This window comes from Notothenia rossii, assembly GCF_949606895.1.
Source record: "Notothenia rossii genome assembly, chromosome: 7".
NCBI lineage: Eukaryota > Metazoa > Chordata > Actinopteri > Perciformes > Nototheniidae > Notothenia > Notothenia rossii.
In genome coordinates, this window is record NC_136905.1 from 3,303,297 (window position 1) to 3,313,413 (window position 10,117).

Consider the following 10,117-nt stretch of genomic DNA (forward strand, 5'->3'; position numbering starts at 1 on the left):
GAGTTGTAGGAGCTTCGTGTGACCTTTCCTCAAAAACTAAAACACTACAAAACAATAAATAAAAACCTATTAACCAATTAATGTATATATAATATCCTGCTTTATATTTTGATAATGTACATTTGTATTTCCGCATGTATATTTTCCACATGTATATTTTTCACTCTTACTTTTTAATGCTATTTTAATTTAATTTTGATGTTTACATTTTGGATTGTTTATTTCTATTATTTTAATTTCTCTTATGTCTTGTCTTTTGATGCTGCTGCAACGCAAACATTTCCCCGAATTGGGATCAATAAAGTACTTCTTATCTCTTCTTATCTTATATCTTATCTTATATCTTATCTTATACTAAGCGCTCCCTGCAAACAATACACACATATAAAAACACATGGACAGACTCAGGGTCAGTTTCATCCACCAGGCCATCGGACTGCTCAACACCTGTACTCTGTAAAGAACATCCATAACATTCATCTGTTTGCATCGTGCAAAGTATTTATCTATATATCATATTCCATTTACTTTTATATAGAACTATTTATATTTTATTATTTGTTTATTTTATTTTTATTATGAGCGAGGAACATCAGATGACCTTCAATAAAGCGGAGTTTGGTCTTTGATGATCCGAAATAAAGAGCAGGTTTTAAAGGAGAGAGACGATGGATGACAACGCACTCATTTAAATTGGTTGTTTGATTACAGGCTGTTTTTAACATTATTCAGACTCAGCTCTCTGAGCTTAAGATTCTTTGAAATGCTGATAAAACCAAGGTAATGCTCTTTTCAAAAGCTAAAAAGACTACAGACACTGCTTTAGATACTGTTACTACGCAAGGACAAGTACTCAAAGTGGTTACCTGTTACAAATACCTTGGTATCTGGTTTGATGATTGTCTTACTTTTAAACTTCATGTCAATAACCTGCTTAAAAAGCTGAGGGTTAGACTAGGTTTCTTCTACAGGAACAAGTCCTGTTTCTCACTTGAGGCCAGGAAAAGGCTCTGTGACCTTTTGACCTGTGCTGGACTATGGTGATCTGATCTATATGAATGCAGCTGCCCATTGCCTGGAAAAGTAAGATGCCGCCTATCACAGTGCCCTGAGATTTGTTACTAACTGTAAAGCACTGACTCATCCCTGTACCCTGTATGCTAGGGCAGGTCTACCTTCACTAACTGCACGGAGGCTCAGTCACTGGTACATGTTCATCTACAAAGCCATGTTGGGTAAACTACCTTTTTATATCTGCTCCCTGATCTCTCCACGAATTGAAAGTTTACTGCCTGAGATCTCATGATGTTGTTTTATTAAATGTGCCAAGTGCTAGGACTGTCTTAGGGAAGAAAGCTTTTAGTTGTGCAGCTCCACTAACTTGGAACAGTCTGCAAACATGTTTCAAACTGAGCACTTTGGTTCCCCTGCATCATTTAGAAACTGGGCTGGGTGACATGCTGAGGATGCTCATGGTACCTGTCACTGTGAAACTGGGCTGGGTGACATGCTGTGTGATGCTCATTGTACCTGTCACTGTGAAACTGGGCCTGGTGACATGCTGTGTGATGCTCATGGTACCTGTCACTGTGAAACTGGGCTGGGTGACATGCTGTGTGATGCTCATTGTACCTGTCACTGTGAAACTGGGCCTGGTGACATGCTGTGTGATGCTCATGGTACCTGTCACTGTGAAACTGGGCCTGGTGACATGCTGTGTGATGCTCATGGTACCTGTCACTGTGAAACTGGGCTGGGTGACATGCTGTGTGATGCTCATGGTACCTGTCACTGTGAAACTGGGCCTGGTGACATGCTGTGTGATGCTCATGGTACCTGTCACTGTGCTGGGTGACATGCTGTTTGATGCTCATGGTACCTGTCACTGTGAAACTAGGCTGGGTGACATGCTGTGTGATGCTCATGGTACCTGTCACTGTGAAACCGGGCCTGGTGACATGCTGTGTGATGCTCATGGTACCTGTCACTGTGGAACTGGGCCTGGTGGCATGCTGTTTGATGCTCATGGTACCTGTCACTGTGAATAGAGTTTGTAAACTGTACCCTGCACATGATGTTGTATGTCATCCTTATTGTTGTTCTGTTGTTTTTATGTTACATGTGTAACTAATGTCCTGCAGGTCTCCCTTGAAAAAGAGGTCTTTTGATCTCAAGGGGCTTTCACCTGGTTAAATAAAGGCTACAAACAAACAAATAAAGGATTGTTAATATTCACTATTACTGCCTTCTCTGACACTGAGATTAAGTTACTGTGATCTTCTACCCAATCTTGTGAATAAGGAACAGTAACATTAACATTAAGGGAAAGCCATCTCAGCAGCATGACAGCTTGACACGCTTCACACCACCTGTATCTCTCTAAACCACCATGCGTTAACATTGAATGCTGGCACCTCATGAATAATGCATTGTGGGAATTAGATGACCAGAAATGAGACACCGTAGTGAACCTTTAAAAAGTTAAACCATTTAATTTCTCTGGGGTTGCAAAGCTAAGTCATCAGTTCAACATGCTGCTGCTGTATTTCCATGATCACCGAGAGCTCAATTTGCATTTAGAAGAGGAGACAGTCGTCAGGGCGAGCAGGGTTTCCGTGGGCGCCCGGATGGACAAAAAAACGGTGAACCTGGGACCTTTCTGTCACAGCCTCCACTCTCCAGATCACCGGGACCACAATCAGCGTTGAGTCATTCTTCTTGCTCTCTCGAGGCAGTGCAGCTCACTTTCATTTAATGTCCAGAAACTATTCACTGGAATACATTTTCAACTCTCCTACAAAGTGATGCTCTGCGTTCGTTCCCGTCAATCATTTCATGGCAGGAGGCAATGAGAATATCATCTAGGATATAATCTGTCAAAAAGAAACATGTATCTGTATTTCCTGTAGTGTGTTATATACTGTAGCTTTCAGTGCATGTCAATGGTCTGCAAAGGCTGAAATCCCTGTTTCCTCCAGAGGGAGTTTCTCTCCCACACTCGCCCTCGTGCTTCTATTGGCTAGCGCTCCAACACATTGGGCTAAGGGGCGGGACATCTCTAAGAGGTTGACCAATCACAACAGAGCCGGCCAGCTAACCAATCAGAAAAGACTGGGCTCTGGTTTCAGACAGAGGGTGAAAAGAGGTGCAGACAGTATGAGAAAAATAAAGAGCTTTTTGAACATTAAAGCATGGAGACATGTCCCAGAAGAGACACTGTTGGAGCTATATATCTCTTTATATTATTTAATAGTTTAACATTTATTTTCTTGCTGTTTATAGCGTTTATTATTATTATTATTATCATGTATTTATATTTATATTTATATTTATATATTTTCAGGTCACCCTTGAAAAAGAGATCTTTCGATCTGAAGGGGCTTTCACCTGGTTAAATAAAGGCTACAAACAAACAAATATGTATTCTTAGTTAGTACCGAAGTTAAAGTAGTTTTTATGCTTTTATTTTGAAGGCATGTTTTGGGCACTGGGTGATTAGAGCACCTGGTGTAATTAAAACCAGGTGGGTGCTGGGAGCCAGAGCACTAGTAGGCAAACGGTTTTTTTACCAGGGTGTTTCGAGCCACAGGGTTTTCCAACCACAAGAAAGGAAAGCCATAGGAAAGGCTTAAAGGAACCAACCATAGGAAACCTGTTCATTGTCAATGATATTGGATCATAATAAATGCACAATGGAGAATCTTGTCTAGACCTGGATCATTGTCCTGCGTAAGATCTGCTAACTAGTGCCTCAGCGGCTGTATTATTTTAAGTTGATTATCTGTTTTATTTCTATATGATTTCGGCCGCTACAAACACTACATACTGATATACACCTGAACATCAGCAGGAGAGGACTCTTTAAAGTAGAGACACTATATACTGATATACACCTGAACATCAGCAGGAGAGGACTCTTTAAAGTAGAGACACTATATACTGATATACACCTGAACATCAGCAGGAGAGGACTCTTTAAAGTAGAGACACTACATACTGATATACACCTGAACATCAGCAGGAGAGGACTCTTTAAAGTAGAGACACTACATACTGTTATACACCTGAACATCATCAGGAGAGGACTCTTTAAAGTAGAGACACTACATACTGTTATACACCTGAACATCATCAGGAGAGGACTCTTTAAATTAGAGACACTACATACTGTTATACACCTGAACATCATCAGGAGAGGACTCTTTAAAGTAGAGACACTACATACTGATATACACCTGAACATCAGCAGGAGAGGACTCTTTAAAGTAGAGACACTACATACTGTTATACACCTGAACATCAGCAGGAGAGGACTCTTTAAAGTAGATACACTACATACTGATATACACCTGAACATCAGCAGGAGAGGACTCTTTAAAGTAGAGACGCTACATACTGATATACACCTGAACATCAACAGGAGAGGACTCTTTAAAGTAGAGACACTATATACTGATATACACCTGAACATCAGCAGGAGAGGACTCTTTAAAGTAGAGACACTATATACTGATATACACCTGAACATCAGCAGGAGAGGACTCTTTAAAGTAGAGACACTACATACTGATATACACCTGAACATCAGCAGGAGAGGACTCTTTAAAGTAGATACACTACATACTGATATACACCTGAACATCAGCAGGAGAGGACTCTTTAAAGTAGAGACACTATATACTGATATACACCTGAACATCAGCAGGAGAGGACTCTTTAAAGTAGAGACACTACATACTGATATACACCTGAACATCAGCAAGAGAGGACTCTTTAAAGTAGATACACTACATACTGATATACACCTGAACATCAGCAGGAGAGGACTCTTTAAAGTAGAGACACTATATACTGATATACACCTGAACATCAGCAGGAGAGGACTCTTTAAAGTAGAGACACTACATACTGATATACACCTGAACATCAGCAGGAGAGGACTCTTTAAAGTAGAGACACTACATACTGATATACACCTGAACATCAGCAGGAGAGGACTCTTTAAAGTAGAGACACTACATACTGATATACACCTGAACATCAGCAGGAGAGGACTCTTTAAAGTACAGACACTATATACTGATATACAACTGAACATCAGCAGGAGAGGACTCTTTAAAGTAGAGACTCTACATACTGATATACACCTGAACATCAGCAGGAGAGGACTCTTTAAAGTAGAGACACTACATACTGATATACACCTGAACATCAGCAGGAGAGGACTCTTTAAAGTAGAGACACTACATACTGATATACACCTGAACATCAGCATGAGAGGACTCTTTAAAGTAGAGACACTACATACTGATATGAACATCAGCAGGAGAGGACTCTTTAAAGTAGAGACACTACATACTGATATACACCTGAACATCAGCAAGAGAGGACTCTTTAAAGTAGAGACACTACATACTAATATACACCTGAACATCAGCAGGAGAGGACTCTTTAAAGTAGAGACACTACATATTGATATACACCTGAACATCAGCAGGAGAGGACTCTTTAAAGTAGAGACACTACATACTGATATACACCTGAACATCAGCAGGAAGGACTCTTTAAAGTAGAGACACTACATACTGATATACACCTGAACATCAGCAGGAAGGACTCTTTAAAGTAGAGACACTACATACTGATATACAGCTGAACATCAGCAAGAGAGGACTCTTTAAAGTAGAGACACTACATACTAATATACACCTGAACATCAGCAGGAGAGGACTCTTTAAAGTAGAGACACTACATATTGATATACACCTGAACATCAGCAGGAGAGGACTCTTTAAAGTAGAGACACTACATACTGATATACACCTGAACATCAGCAGGAGAGGACTCTTTAAAGTAGAGACACTACATACTGATATACACCTGAACATCAGCAGGAGAGGACTCTTTAAAGTAGAGACACTACATACTAATAATAGGTTAGATATAACATAGGGCTTCTTTAATAGACCGTGTTATTTTACCCTGTAAGCTGCAGCATGTCCTGTCCTGTTCTCAGATCACCTCATGATGCCTTCACTGAGCGTGGGAATAAAAGACTTCCCTGCTTCCATGTCACTTGTTGAAACCCGTTTGATTGCGTCAGATGGGCGGCTCAAAGATGCTAATCCCTTTGCACACATTCACTCCTGTGAGTAATACATTAAACAGTGAAGACATCTGGCATTTCAAGACTTATATCATACAAAAATAAGACTTATTAAAAAGTAGTGGAGTAAAAGTAGCCTACACAACTTACCTCTGAATTGTAGTGAAGTCGAAGTACAAAGTAGAATAAAATCGAAATACTCAAATTGAGTAATCGTACCAAGTTACTTTGCACCTTGCACCTCCACTGGCTTCTAGTCAAATAATAATAAAAAATAATAATGCATTACATTTTTTTTAGAGCGCTTTTACAGGTGCTCAAAGCGCTTGCCCAAGGACACAGCAGCCTGACGGCGGCCGAGGCGGATACTGTGAATACAGTATTCACCCAATGTAGCCCCGCCCCTTTCTCCACTTCCTGTTCAACCATGTCTTACTTCTTCAGGTTTAGCTCCAGCAGCAATATAAACAGAGAGTTATATTTGGGATCATCCACATTGACACTGTGATGGTTTTACAGCACCCTCTGTTAGTGACTGCAGGAGGACATTTGACAGTCAATTCTGACATGAGGACATTTTATATCACTCTGTAGAGTCTTGAGGTGAAGATGCTCTGATATCACTCTGTAGAGTCTTGAGGTGAAGATGCTCTGATATCACTCTGTAGAGTCTTGAGGTGAAGATGCTCTGATATCACTCTGTAGAGTCTTGAGGTGAAGACGCTCTGATATCACTCTGTAGAGTCTTGAGGTGAAGATGCTCTGATATCACTCTGTAGAGTCTTGAGGTCAAGATGCTCTGATATCACTCTGTAGAGTCTTGAGGTGAAGATGCTCTGATATCACTCTGTAGAGCCTTGAGGTGAAGATGCTCTGATATCACTCTGTAGAGCCTTGAGGTGAAGATGCTCTGATATCACTCTGTAGAGTCTTGAGGTGAAGATGCTCTGATATGAGGAGAAGAACCGGAACATATGAGCCGGACTGCAGACTAAAGATCATTTTTATAATAACTCTCACCGACAGAAGACCACAGCGCTGACTTTAAGAAACACAAGTTCCCCTAGAGACCAGACCCTGAGCATGGTGACATCACTATGTAACACTCGCGTTTCTATCTATAACACATTGTACGTGATATACAGTGGCGTTTCTAAATGTACAAAAGTGGTGGGGCACAGAAAACTTAGATATCTATATATAAGCTTCTGCAGTGAGGTTCATGGCTGGTGAGGCACTGACTCTTCAGGTTTACAAATATAATATTTTGAGGAGCTTGACGCTCGTCAACTATCAGCAGGAGGGCGGGGGAGCCTCGCTGCGGGGAAGCAGTGTGTGGACCTGTCAGCGCAACTTACATGATACCGAATTTAACAAACACATTTAAATAATTGGTTTAAACGGCATAATAATAAGGACGATCGTCCGTTCTGTGATTCTCCAGAGCACACATGTTATGATATTAGGGTCATGCAGAGTGAGATGAGATCGCTGTCCCTTTAAGAGAGAGAGAGAGAGAGAGAGAGAGGGGTGTGGCTTGTGCATGTGTGTTTGTGGATGGTAGAGCGACAGTGAGGGAACGTGTGTATGTTTCTGGAAGTGAAACGAGGAAGCAGAAAAAAAGAGGTGTCTGTGATGTATTTTGTGAAACAGAAGAACAGCTAAATAAATGCAACGTCCTCCCAAGAAGTGCTCGCCTCTCTCCAGTCATTTAAGCTAAAGTTGGTTATTGAACCTGAAGCTTGTTGCTTCTGCCCTCCTCGACTACGGTCTGGGAGCCGACAGGAAAGTTCAACACACAGATGGCCAGTCCGCCCCTTTGTAGCATATTATTTAGTTGAGAGATGAGCAGATCGCCACTGGGTTTTCAACTAAATACACAGCCACGCAAAAACTGCGGCATTTGTACAGCTCCTTATGGGTACTGCAATTAGTGAAGTGCTTTCCTCCGTGGTGAAACGATCAGCACTGCACCAGGGAGGAAAGCGGCAGAAAGTCACCTGGAGATAAAGAGAGCGGGGCTGCGTTGCGTGCATGGCTTCCTTCTGCAGGTAACGGGGAGACGCGCTCTGACGTCGGTCTCGTTCAGGATCCGAAAATACAATTTAATTATTTTGCACACTTATTCCACTTATTCCTAGTGTGCCACTGGTTACGGTGCTGCGTGCCAATGCTGGCACGCGTGCCAGGGGTTGCCGACCCCTGACTTAGACTGTGAGAGGGAGGGCATGATCGGGTGTTGTCCCACATGGCTCTAAACAGCTCAATAGGCACACACTGTAGACACTAATTAGAAGAACACAGACTAAAACAGCAATGTACAGACGAATCAGATGATTAAACATGATCTTAAAATATATTTAATATTTTATTTAATATTTTTTTTGCATTTTTTTGTAATCATTATTTTTAATACTTTCTGCTGACACTAGGTGGGGCTGTGCCCCAGTCGCCACTGACCAGTCGCCACTGGTGATATAGGCTAAGGGGCAGGACATCTAAAAGTGGTTGAACAATCACAAGAGAGCCGGCCAGCTAACCAATCAGAGCAGACTGTGCTCTGGTTTCAGACGGAGGGTGAAACAATGTCAGCTTGATGCGTGATTAATAACAAGTAGTTTTATTGAAGTGTGTATGTGAAGACCACACACCTGAAGAGGTAACCTTTAAAGGTCCCATGTCATGCTTTTCCGGTTATTACCCGTCCCCTTGTGTGTTATGTAGCTTTTTCTGCATGTAAACGGTCTGCAGAGTCACAAACCCTCAAAGTACACCCTGTAGCTGCCCCAGAACGCGTCGTTGGGGATTTCTCTTTTTCCATTTTTTTCTTCCTGGGTTGGAGTGACGTAAGGGGCTAAGTGACGTAAAGGCTAGCAGATTGATCCAAATGGAGCAATCCGCGGACACACACACACACACACACACACACACACACACACACACACACACACACACACGCACACACACACACACACACACACACACACACACACACTCAGCCTTATCTTTTCTCAGCCGCAGCTCCGCGGGTTTCTCAGTCTGAACTCAGCCTGGCACAGCGAAACTCAGCCTGAACTCAGAGCACACACACAAACTCACAGCCAGGCTACGTGTGTGTGTGTGTGTGTGTGTGTGTGTGTGTGTGTGTGTGTGTGTGTGTGTGTGTGTGTGTGTGTGTGTGTGTGTGTGTGTGTGTGTGTGTGTGTGTGTGTGTGTGTGTGTGTGTGTGTGTGGGGGTGTGTGTGTGTGTGTGTGTGTTCAGACTGAGTTCAGGCTGAGATTCGCGTTGTCTCGCTGTCTCGCAGACCCCACGCAGCAACCAGGAAACGACACCAGTCACCCAGCTCACAATGTCAGCTAACCCCGCAACGTCCCCCCAACACGGCACCCAGAACCTCATTTTCTGGTTGCTAACAAACACCATTGTAACACATAATCACTGATGTTCCGCTGTAACGGTGGTGGATTCATCAGAACAGAGTGGGCGAGCTGACCAATCAGAGCACACTGGGCTCATAGGGAGGGGGGGGGCAGGAGCTCCAACAAGCCGTGTCGGACATAGAGTGAATACACATACTATACAGAGATGCTGTATAAGAAACCAATGTGAGTTTGGAACATTGAACAATGTAAATCTATTTTTGTAGACCTCAACAATGGAATTATGATCAGTAGAAATGACCATTTCATGGGACCTTTAACATGTCAGTTGTCGTTGTGAAAGTAAATGTGTAATCCTGCCTGCTGATCAAACTTAAGTAAAGTACAAGTACCTCCAGTTGTTCAGTACTTGAGTAAATGTACGCCGTTATATTACTTGTAATTGTTCATTCTCTTTTCCACTTTTTAATTATAATAAGTATTTTAAGTATTGTATTATAACGTCTGAACACACTTCTATCTATCTATCTATCTATCTATCTATCTATCTATCTATCTATCTATCTATCTATCTATCTATCTATCTATCTAATTTATCTATCTATCTACACCACTGTCACTGTATAAACC